We start from the raw sequence: 13,071 nt of genomic DNA on the forward strand, positions 1-13,071 counted from the left end.
TAAGGCTTCATACTGCACGAAACACTAGTAAGATATACTTATTGATCCTGCATTTAATAGTAAACATTTGCCTATTAAGAGCCTTATACAAATTACCCTGTTGGATCTTCTCAACAACCTTTGGATATAGGTATGTTAACTCTTCTCCATCTCACTGTTGGGAAAATTGAAGCTTGAAGAGGTAAAGCCACTTTTCTAGTGCTACAGAGCTATTAAAGAGAGAAGGGATTCAAACTCAGGAGTCTGGCCTGCAGACCCCTTACTCTCAGCCCTGACACTGTACAAACAGGACTACTTTGTGTTACCTCTGTATGAATGGTTCCCCTCCTTTCCTGTGCATCACAATTCCCTGGATAGATGGCTAAAACACAGATCACCCGACCCAGCAGCCAGCTTGTCTAAGTCAGGAGATCTGGGGGCATTTCTAACAAGTTTCAGATGATGCTGATGGTGCTGGTCCGGGGACCACACTTTGAGAAGCACTGCTCTGCATCATAGCCTGTTAAAACATTTGAGTAAAATAAATAAGATAAAGATGATTTGGGATTACAACCTCACTCTCTTGATATGTTTGACACATGTGATGCAAATACCTCCTTTGGCAATCTTTTTTATTAACGAAATATAATAGAAATGTGTCTCTCTCTTACATAAAAGAGACCCAGAACTAGGCCCTGCAGGATTGGCATAGTGTCCCTGATGTCAGGGACTAGGTTCCTTTACATAGAACCTTGTTGCTCCTGGCACAGCATCTTGTTACTTCACCATCTTCAGCATGTGGCTTTCACGGCATGGCATAGTGTAAGATGGCTACTGCAGCATCAGATGTCACTTCTGCATTCCAGCTGACAGAAAGGAGAAAGAACTGAAGAAGGGCACACTTTTCCGTTTAAATTTTTATTTTATTTATTTATTTATTTTTTATTGCTGTAACATTAGTTTATAACATTATATAAATTTTAGGTGTGCATCATTATATTTCAATTTCTGTGTAGACTACATCATGTTCACCACTCAAAGACTAATTACAGTCCATCACCATACACATGTGCCTAAGCACCCCCTTCACACCTCTGTGTCCCCCTTTCCCCTCTGGTAACCACCAATCCAATCTCTGTCTCTATGTGTTTTGTTGTTGTTGTTTGTGTCTTCTATTTGTGAGATCATACGGTATTTGACTTTCTCTCTCTGACTTATTTCGCTTAGCATAATACTTTCAAGGTCCATCCATGTCCTCACAAATGGCAAGATTTCATCCTTTTTTATGGCTGAGTAGTATTCCATTATGTATATATACCAAGTCTTCTTTATCCATTCATCTCTTGATGGGTACCTAGGTTGCTTCCAAGTCTTGGCTATTGTGAATAATGCTGCAACGAACATATGGGTGCATATATCTTTATGCATTTGTGTTTCCATGTTCTTTGGATAAATACCCAAGAGTGGAATAGCTGGATCATATGGTAGTTCTATTCTTAATTTTTTGAGGAACTTCCATACTGTTTTCCATAGAGGCTATACCAGTTTGCACTCCCACCAGCAATGTATGAGAGTTCCCTTTTCTCCACTTCCTCTCCAAAACTTGTTACTTCTTGTTTTGTTAATTATAGCCATTCTGACAGGTGTGAGGTGATACCTTATTGTAGTTTTTTTTTTTTTTTTGGTGAGGAAGACTAGCCCTGAGCTAATCTTTTTGCTGAGGAAGGTTGGCCCTGGGCTAACATCCCTGCCCATCTTCCTCTACTTTATATGTGGGACTCCTGCCACAGCATGGCTTGATAAGTGGCACATAGGTCCACACCCAGGATCAGAACCTGCAAATCCTGGACTGCCCAAGCAGAGCAGGCAAACTTAACCACTATGCCACTGGGCTGGCCCCTCTTATTGTAGTTTTGATTTGCATTTCCCTAATAATTAGTGATGCTGAACATCTTTTCATGTGTCTGTTGGCCATCTGTATATCTTCTTTGGAGAAATGTCTGTTCAGGTCTTTTGCCCATTTTTTAATTGGGTTGGTATGTTTTTTGTTGTTGAGATGCATGAGTTCTTTATATATTTTGGAGATTAACCCTTTATCAGATGTATGGTTTGCAAATATCTTCTCCCAGTTGTTAGGTTGTCTTTTTGTTTTGTTGATGGTTTCCTTTGCTGTGCAGATGCTTTTTAGTTTGATGTAGTACCATTTGTTTATTTTTTCTATTGTTTCCCTTGCCTGGTCAGACATGGTGCTTGCAAATATGCTGCTAAGAACAATGTCAAAGAGCGTGCTGCCTAGGTTTTCTTTTAGAAGTTATGTGGTTTCAGGTCTTACATTCAAGTCTTTAATCCATTTTGAATTAATTTTTGTGTATGGTGTAAGGTAATGGTCTACTTTCATTCTTTTGCATGTGGCTATCCAGTTTTCCCAGCACCATTTGTCAAAGAGACTTTCATTTCTCCATTGTATGTTCTTGACTCCCTTGTCAAAGATTAGCTGTCCATATATGTGTGAGTTTATTTCTGGGCTTTCGATTCTGTTCCATTGATCTGTGTGTCTGTTTTTGTACCAGCACCATGCTGTTGTGATTACTATAGCTTTGTAGTATATTTTGAAGGCAAGGATTGTGATACCTCCAGCTTTGTTCTTTTTTCTCAGGATTGCTTTGGCTATTCAGGGTCTTTTGTTGTTCCATATAAATTTTAGGATTCTTTGTTCTATTTCTGTGAAAAATGTTGTTGGAACTTGATAGGGATTGCACTGAATCTGTAGATCGCTTCAGGAAGTATGGACCTTTTAACTATGTTAATTCTTCCAATCCAAGAGCACAGAATATCTTTCCATTTAAATTTTTTAAAAATTTTAATTGTGGTAAAAAAAAACATAACATGAAAGTTACCATCTTTACCATTTTTATGTTTACAGTTCAGCAGTGTTAAGTATAGTCATATCATTGTGCAATGGATCTCAAGAACTTTTCCATCTACTCCTTTGTCAAACTTTAAGAAATTATTACCACACACACACACAAAAATGTACCGAAGCATACTTTTAATGGCTGCGTGTGCCAATGACACTGTGGGCATTCACCTGAAAATCTTGTCAACTTCAGGCTTCTCTCTCCTTATTGGTTGGCTCTAAATAAATCATGCAGATGCCCAACAAATGGCTTTTTGGAAATGCTGGGTCATTATGGTAATGAAAAAATGGTGTAGGGAGAAAGCTACTCTCTCAAAGCTCGACTTCCTTGGACATCTGTTGCATTTCTTTGAATCATTCAAATCTCCAAAAGAAATTTTAAAAATTATATAGCATTGAGCTTTTGTGCCAAAAACAATGGCATTAAAATTTTTTGTTTTAGCAGTGGAACCTTATATCAATACATTTTATATGAAACCATCTATCATATAAAATATTGCAGAAGCCACATTGCTGAGGTTGAAGTGGGGGACAGGGCAGGATGCAGACTTAGAACCCCATCATTTAGTCCTCTTCTCAGAGGAGGACGCCTAGGATGTAAAGCAGATTAAATCACTCCCCTCCAAGAACAACAAAAATGTCTTAATCTCTGAGGTCTTTAAATATTTATATGACATCTCTTATAGGAGCTAATTTAAAAACTTTTAATTATTCCCTCTCTCACATAGGTCTTGCCTTGTTTTTGAGTACTAATGGGTGTCCTAGGACTCTATACAAATAAGCCAGTGAAATGTTATAGAATAAACACTGGTTTGGGTGTTAAGAGACTTTTCAGCTAACCCTGGCTATTCCGCTAACTGGCTTTGTTACTTGGGGAAGTCAATTAATCTCTCGTTTGTAGAATGAAGGGCTGAACTAAACCATCTCTTAGAGTTTGTTCCTTTAAGCCCTGGCCTTCTACGGTTCTCCTTAATGCCTGGATATAATGACCTTACTGCTGATGGAAAGATTATCTTGGGAAATGTTGGCCAAAACTAAACTCTTTTCCCCAAACGTCTGGTCTAATTCCCTTCTGCTGGGCAAATAGACACCCTGGCTGAGTTCCAATTCAGGTAATTACGTTCTGCCCACCACGATTTTCCTTGCATTGTCAATTGGCTATGGTATTCTTCTCTATTTCTCCTCAGTAACTTGTCCCTTGATATTGTTGTCTGTTATTTCATAAAGCAGAACTCAAGCTGTGTCTTCATTTGGGGGATTTTCTTGTGTCTTAGAAAATGTCACTTTGTCACTACAATGGGTCACAGACATTTCAATCTTTCTAGGTATTCTGAAGGGCTTGGCTCAAAAATACAAGGTGGGATCTCACGTTGGTCTAATTTTAAGAGTGACATCTTTGAGACTTACCTAAAAAGTTTCTAATTGGAAAGTACACTGACAATAATGGCTAATATTTATCTAAAACGTTTCTAATGGGAAACCACACTGATACTAATAGCTAGTAACAGTAATAATGATGATGACAACAGCTTACTATGTATCAGATACCTTGTAAAGTGCTTTACGTGTATCCACTCATTTACTACTGTTATTCTCATTTTGCAGATAAAGAAACTGGGGTGGGGGTGAGGAGGGCTATGTCTCTTGCCTACAGTTCATGCAGTTCCTCCAAGTGTCTCGTGGGAGACTGGACAGATCAGTTATGGTGCATCCATAGAATGAGCCATTAAGAAGAGTGAGGTAGATCCATAGGCAGCAGATGCAACACATTCTCCAAGACATATAATTAAGTGAAAAGGGTAAGATGGAAAATAGCACGGATGTTATAATTTTTTTTTTTTTAATATACATCATGTAAACGGCTATGTATATTTTGCTGCTATGTGCATTTTTATTTCTGGTTTGGAAGGAAACCCAAGGCAATGTTGGCAGTGGTTACCTTTGGGGTGAAGATTGATTTTATTTAAATTATTATTTTTTTGGTGAGGAAGATTGCCTCTGAGCTAATATCTGTGCCAATCTTCCTCTATTTTGTATGTGGTAGGCAGCCACAGCATGGCTTGATGAACAGTGTGTAGGTCCGTGCCCAGGATCCGAACCCTCAAACCCTGGGTTACTGAAGCAGAGCACTTGAACTTAACCACTATGCCACCAGGGCAGCCCTATTTAAAATTATTTTTATCTTCTGTAATGTTTGAATTTTTTTCACCATATATATGGTATGTTATTTTAAAAAAAAATTTAATTGTCAACAAGTGTTATCTGGAGGGTAAGATTAAGAATAACCTTTGCTTTCTTCTCTTTGTGGCTCTATTTCAGAAACATAATAAACTTTATTTATTTTGTGGAAGATTTCTATCAATAAAGTGCAACTTGGTCTAAAGTCAGCCTGAGAATGTCCAGGCTAAGAGTTGGAGAGCTTCATTCTTTTGGGCTTTGGGGCTGGCTGGTGGTGGTAGGGGGTGAATCTGAGCAGGCTGGGGTGGTAGTGGTGGTGGGGATGCCTGAGGCCCTCAAAATCGTAAGCAGCGCAAGCACACGGGTCAAGCATTGGTCTTTTTGATCTGTCCCCTCAAAACAAAAGCCACAAAACATGTCACAGTCTCAAAATTTGTTGTCTCTCTTCTTTGGGGTTTTTAATATATTTTTCTTTAAAGAAAATATATTGAGATTTTTAAGTGAAGTTCACAATTAAAACAAGAAATTTGAGAGATGTGAGCATTGTCTTAACGTGGGTCCCCTCCATGCTTGCATCCCTGGTGGCTCTGGTTTGGTACAAAGGCATCGGGGCAGGACCCTGGACTTGTTCTTCCACAGTCTCCCGTCTTTGGTCCAGAACTATCTCAGATTCTGCTACCAACGTGTTAATGAAGCAAAGGCTCCGGAAAACAACCTCCCGACTTCATGGGAATTGCCAGTTGTAAATGTGAGTACACACACAGCAGTTGGTTATCTCTTTGGGGGTTAAGTTACCCCATTCAGTGTCAGCTTGTGCAGACAATGGGTGTGGGCCAGCGACACCAGAGTAATCCTTTTACCTGCCCTCTCTGAAGTGACATTGGAATGAAGGGGCACTTTCCGAGGGTATCAGTTTCCTAGGTAAATTCTGCAAACAAGCCCATAGACCCTTAGCTTTGTAATTGTGCTTCCAGTCCAGGCTGAAGGAAGCCAGCCTTACTTGTCACTCCCACAAACAGATGAAAGACTCACTGTGCCGTCTGCTGGAATTCCATTGTCATGGTGTTTACTCACCGTCGTTCAGAGCCTCCACCTAAACATGGGCTGCAAGGGGACTAGTTTTCATGCCAAGCAGCACATCCTGAAAGCATAAATAGCGATTAAAACTTATTATAAAAAGAGTTGGAAACGCAGATGGGGTTTTCTGTCTATCTTGATGAATAAATTCATCTCTCACATGCCAACACCTTCGGGTTACCCAATACTCTGTCTTGTCATTTTTCTTTCAAAGAAGCCACACCTTCCATTTCTCACTGTGAGGAACTGTGGTGACAGACACTTAAGAATTTTATTTTCTTTTTAAAGGAACTTAGGTTACAGCAGGGCTGCAATGAGAAGGGTGATGCAGAAGAGCAGAGAGGGAGGGAGCAGAAAGGGTATGTCCAAATCCTATTGTGTCGTCAGCCTCAAGAGCAAGGACTGCTGAGCGAGTCAGAGGCTGAAATGGGTCCGAGGGTTAAGATACGCCTCAGTCCCTCTGCTCTGAGGACATTAGCTCTACTGTTTAGACTGGGTTCTCACTTTCGCCAGTTCTCAAGCCAGTGGAAATTTCGATGAATCTACGTCATTCACTCACATTCAACCAATATGTGTTCACCAATGATTTATAATCTCAAATCTTGGGGTGCTGGAGAGCAGACTCGGAGATGTGCCTGCAGCTCTGCAGTCTAGAAGTGATCCCACAAATAGGCCTTTTTCTCAAGCTGAACAAACCTGATTATGCAGCCTCCTGTCATAGACTTTTACATGCTACAGAAAACCAAACCACTTAACAGGTTTCTGGTCCCCACATTCGCTTCCAAACTGCCTGATGCCCGCTCCCTCTGTTCTCCGCTCTGTTCATCAAATATAAAATGCACATCCTTCATCCTGCCTTGACCCATGCAGTGCCCTTTCCCTGGAATGCTTCTCTTTCTGCTTTATCTACCTCACCTCTGTTCATTGAAGACCCAGTTCAAATGCCATCTTGTCTGGGTAGCCTTACCTCAGGCCTCCAGGAACCGGTAATTGCCCCTCCCTTCAGAGTAGATTATTATCAGTGATATTATTTGTTTGTGTGTTTATTTCCCCAAACAGTTTCTAAGGATTTCAGGGAAACATATTTTGTTTATCTGCATATTTTCAGTTCCTAGCAGTGTACTTAGCAATCAATACCTGTTTATAGATTATCAGTATTTCTCATGCAGAGAATTAGGAAGAGAATAAAATAAAATATACTCAATGCTAGGGCAACTTGAAACAAAGAGAGGTTTTCTCTGGTTCGTCAGGGCCATTTGCAGGAATTCCCTACGGATGTTGGCAGATGTGGTGCCTCATTCACTAGCAGGCAAGCCCTGGTAAGCTCTTTGTGAAGATTCTCTTATTGGTATCAGTTTACCTTTTTTTTTGAAAATAGAGAAAAATTATTATTTTTTTCTGATTTAAAATATATACATGTTCATTATAAAAAGTTCAGGTGACCAAGAAAAGTAAAAGACAAAAATAAAACAAATGAAATCCAAAAAGTAAAATTTGCTCTAAATCCCCCCACACAGAGATAACACAGTTATCATTCTGGTAAAAATTCTTCTAGATATCTCCTTATGCATATACACACACATGTAAACGTAAAAACATGCTCAGTTTCACATATTCACTTATTCTCAAAACACATTAAACTTTACATAAGCGAGTCACGTTATATCTGCTCTTATATAACCTCCCTTGTCTCTCAATGTGTTAGATACTTTCATATCAATATCCTGCTTGATGGGCGGGCCCCATGGCTTAACGGTTAAGTGCGTGCGCTCTGCTACAGGCGGCCTGGGTTCGGATCCCGGGCGCGCACAGACGCACTGCTTCTCTGGCCATGCTGAGGCCGCATCCCACATACAGCAACTAGAAGGATGTGCAACTATGACATACAACTATCTACTGGGGCTTTGGGGGAAAAAAAAGGAGGAGGATTGGCAATAGATGTTAGCTCAGAGCCGGTCTTCCTCAGCAAAATGAGGAGGATTAGCACGGATGTTAGCTCAGGGCTGATCTTCCTCACACACACACAAAAAATTATAGTGCTTGACATCATCTATTTCTATCGAGTATTTCATTGAATGATGTCTTACAATGTTTTCCAAATGTCTGCTGGTGGATGTAGGAGTATTTCCAAATTTTCACTACTGTAAGTTCCCATCATAATAGACATCCTTGTTCAGTGCAGTCACACGCCTTGTGAGGTTTCAGGAAAGACAATGTGTACAGCAAACTTTGGAAGGAGTGAAGGTCACCATGGAAAATTAGGTTAGTGCCATCTTGGAGAAAGACGTGGCCTCTCCAATTGGTCCAGCACAGCCATTTTTGTTTCCTGCATCAGTTAGGATGGTTGTTTCCTCAAACCATCAGCTGATGAAAGAGCTGGCTTGTGTTTTGGTTGGGGCCAGGGGTTGTGGGAAAGGTGAGCAGCACATTTACCTTGAAACATGGCCCCAGCACAGCACAGTGAGATGCTCTTGTCCGTTTGAGGCTTTTTGAGATGAGGTGAGGCCAGCAGAGGGAAAAGCAGGTCCAGCCTCCCTCCTGGCACACGCCTGCTGTGTGAAGGGCCTGGGGCTGAGGGCCAGAATCACCCAGGGAATTGAAGGTTTTGTCTCTCTCTCTTTCTCTTACAGAGACTGTATAGTCCCTTTTGCAAATGTTAAATGTGAATCCAGTGTCTTGTTACACAAATGTCCAGAAATTGGTCTGCCAGATCAAAGTGTGCCAGGTCAAAAGTTCATTATCATCCTAATAAAAATGCATACAAGTACCTATTTCTCCAAAATGGGCATGCTTGATTGAATCCATCTTTGCCAGTCTGACAGTCTCAGACATATCATTTTTATTTGTCTTTGTATTTCTTTGATAGCTTTGTTATAATGAAATTATCTTCCTAAGTTCCCTGGCTATTTGTAGTTATTTGTGAATGGTCTGATCATTTTCTTTGATGACATCCTCTGTTGCACACTCCTCTTTTTCTGAGTGACTTGAAGACCTCTTTGTGCATTAAGGGGATTAACTCTGTTATACACATTGCAAATTGCAAATATTTTTGGTTTATCTTAACTTTATTTATAGTGTTATCTAGTATAAAAGTTTGATTTTTATGTAGTTTTCAATATAGTTTTCTTCCTATACATCCTAATTCATTTTCTGTTTAGACTTTAGTCTGAGTGTTTTTCCACTTTTGGAATTAGGATAAGAGGGAGTTGGTTTTGTCTAGCATTTTTGACTAATTTTATCTATATTTTAATGCCCCTAAAATAGTACTGATAATTCTGCTTTAAAACATATGGAAGTGAGCAGAGATTCTGCAATCAAATTCTACAGAGTGAATTAGTTCAGATATACCTCATTTTAGTGAAACCCTCAAATAGAAAATGTAAATTAGAGGGCAATGAATTAAAAATTAAGGATTCTTCTTTTTTAAAAGGAATAACAGTTTTTCTTTCAATATCAAATTATTTTACTGAAATAAATTATGAGAAAGTACTTGGTAAATTCTAAGGCCTTAATTAAATGTAAATTTTTCATGTTATTACTATTATTATTGGGGTAAGAGAACTGAAATGTTAACTTCATGAAAAAATAAGATTTTATGTAACATAACAAGCCAAAGCACTGTCCAGAATCAAGTCGTTACATTCGTACATAAAGTAAGGCACATCAGTGTTGGAACCAGATCTATAATTCATGTCTCCTTGAAATCTTTCTCAGAGCCCACAGTTCGTAGATAATTTCACTACCACCTTCTTCCAAGAAACACCAGCTTCAGAGGGACACGCATTTCTTTTTCCCAGGACTCTCAATCCAGCCCTGAACCGCACCTCTCAACAAGAGTTGTCCATTCCTCACAGAAGGAGAAGAAAGGGATTGCGCAGGAGATAGTTCAAACTGTCCAGACAACTCAAAGTTTTAAGAAGTCGAAGCCAGGAAGCCCCTCCACCACCTCTTTGCCGTTGATCATTTTTATGTGGATGTTAGATGGCAGATGACACTGCACACACTAAGCCGTCTACACGGGCGCTGCGGATAGCAGAACAATCCATCCGTGTACTGAGTCTCGTGTGTTTTCGCCTGTCTGGGGGAACGACGGAGGCGACTTGGCTGCAGCTGGAGTCCTCTGGCCACAGACTTCTTCCAGAACGACTTAAAAAGTAGCATCTCAAGGTACCCGGCTGTAGCGGCGCTCTTCCTGGCTCCGCGGGGCAGACACCGGCGAGGCTCTGCCCTGCCCAGGTCACCGCGCGCCTCCACGGCGGGGACCCGCGTCCCGGCGGCCTGCTCACAGACAGGTGCTCCCAGCGCTCGTCTCCTCTCCTCTCCTCAAATGCTCCGGGAGCAGAAGCAACGAAGGCGAGAAGAGGGAAGCGAGAACAGGAAAAGTCACACGTGCCATCATTTCTCCCCCAGTGTGTCCGGGACATGTCGCTGACACTCTGTGGGCCTGGATATTTTATTTTCTCTCAGGGATGGCAGGTTCCAACCATGGAGGAATTGTTTGGTTAAATTTTGTTGAGCTCCGGGAAGAGAGGAAAAGAGAGAACTTGCCAGGAAAAGGGAAATGGCACAAGATGAATTTTTTTTAAAAAATGTAGTCTTAGTGTGATCTAAAGGCCATGAATGTTTTTAGGAGATTAAAATCTCTGCTTAATGTTTGCACTTCTCTGAAATACGATCGCACTGCCTGCTGTGCGCAGCCAGGAAGCCCCTGGTTCCCTCGGACACAGCAGACCCACACCAGCTTGCTCCGGCCGCGGCCCCCCTCCTTCCGGGGATGGCACGCAGTTATCTGGTTCCGCGGACCGTGGTGGCGACGCCTCTCAGTCTTTTTTTCAAGCTCTCCTGGTTGGCCTCTAAACCCTGGGGGTCTGAGTCTTCTCCATGCACAAGCTCTGCACTGGGGCCCCCTTCGGACCTCGCAGTGGCCGACACTTCCCCCAGCTTGGTACCGCCCGTCTGGACTAGGAGAACGGCCTCCCTGTCTCGACGCCCTTATTCCTAGGATCCGTCCTTCCACACCCTTGCTAGATGAAGCTTCCGAAATCAGAGCTCTGACTTTCCTGAGCTCAAAACGGCTCAGTGGCTTTACAAATTGTACCTATGCTGCCCTAGGTCTGGGGCTCAAGGCCTCATAGGTCTGACCTCCACCTACCGTTTCTCCCAGTACCCCTCACCAGACTTCTTTAGTCCTCTGCAGGGGACCCCCGGGAGTGCCTCCGGTTTGACAGCACGGCCTCCACTCGCCCTGTTTCTCCCTTTGGAATGCTCCCTTTCCCGCTGCTGCATTTCAATTCAGAGCTGTCCTTCATGATCCAGAAGAGATTTCCCTCCTATTTGAAGCCAGCCCCTATTTTCCAGGCAGAAATGATCTCTCCCCATATGGCACTCACCATTTTACAATGATTAAAGCTATTTTGTGTTGTGAAAATACATTTAAAAAAAAATTACAACTGTCACACATTTGTAGTACAACAATTCAAATAATACAGAAAAATAAAAGCTTTCCATGCCCTCAGCTCTCTTCTATCTTTTGTCTAATTCTTGGAGCCAACCACCACTAATAGTTTGATATGTGTATTTTCAGATTTTTTTCTGCATATAAACAAGATATAAACACATAAGTAGACATTTTAAACAAATATTGGGTCATCTTGTAATATTTTTCTGCAACTTTCTTTTCTCACTCAATATATCAAGAACATTTGTCTATGTCAGTTTATAAAAATGTACTCCACTATTTTTAATGATAGTGTAAAATTCTCCAGGATGCATGTGCCACAATTTGACTATTCTCTTATTAATAGATATTTTAGGTTATTTCTTATTGTTCTGCTATTACAATTAGTTGTGTAGTAAACATTCTTATACACTTATTTTTGTACATTTGCAGAAATATTTCTGTAGGATAGATTCTAGAGGTGGGATCCTTTGGTCAAAAGAGTGCTTACAGCTATTGGTCTGTGTGTATCATCTCACTGGGCCCTGAAGTTGGCAGGGTGAATTCATGCCGCCTCAGCTGCTTCGATAAAGTCCTCAGAATGTTGGCTGTGGAGGGCTTGATATGGGGTGGGACATGGGATTGGAGGGAGAACTTTAGATAAAAATATCACATTTCATACTTTCTCGTTAAAATTAGGATTGAAAGATAGAGAAGCTGGAAGAAATATGGGGAAAGTGAATATTTATGTAAATATGACAGGGTCGCTTCATGAAAAGTAATCTGAGTTTGAAAGTCAAAATTGCACGTTAAAATCACCTGGGGAATGTTAGAATATCTCAACGCCCAGGCTACACCCCAGATCATTTAAAACAGGATCTCAAGGGAGGGGCCCAAGCACAGCACTGTAAACATTTCCCCAGGTCTATCCAGTATCCCTCGGAGGCTGAGAGCTATTGTTCAGATGTCCCTGTGCTCTGAACAGCTATGAGGCATCTTGAACACTCAGGTTGAATTTTTCCCTCTGTAATATGAGAATGTTCTGTCTATCTCACAAGTTTTTGTGATGGCAAAATGAGATAATAGTTGTGAAAACAATTGTCAAAAGATAAGAGCGTTAAAAGTGAAAATATAAGCCATTATTATCTTTTAGTTCAGCCAGTCACAGACAAAGTAAAATAGCTAGAAAACATTTAAGAAGGCCTAAAATTCAAACAGTGAGAAACAAGATTACTGCAGGAGAAGAGCAGTATTTGGGCTGCCCCCAGCACTGCTGTCGACTTGGGGTCTGATAGCCTGAACATGGAGAACAACACTCTCCTCAACTTAACTGGGGTGGAGTATTGTGTAGGTAAACAAGGTAACGTCACAGAAAAGAGCAATATAAATATTTGCCATCAGCAGTGATAAGAACAAATTACTTCCTCTGTGGATTCTGCCTTGGCTGTATAACCATTTGCAAACTAGTCAATGGTCCCAATGC

This window comes from Diceros bicornis, chromosome 19 (assembly GCF_020826845.1).
Source record: "Diceros bicornis minor isolate mBicDic1 chromosome 19, mDicBic1.mat.cur, whole genome shotgun sequence".
NCBI classification, from domain to species: Eukaryota; Metazoa; Chordata; class Mammalia; order Perissodactyla; family Rhinocerotidae; genus Diceros; species Diceros bicornis.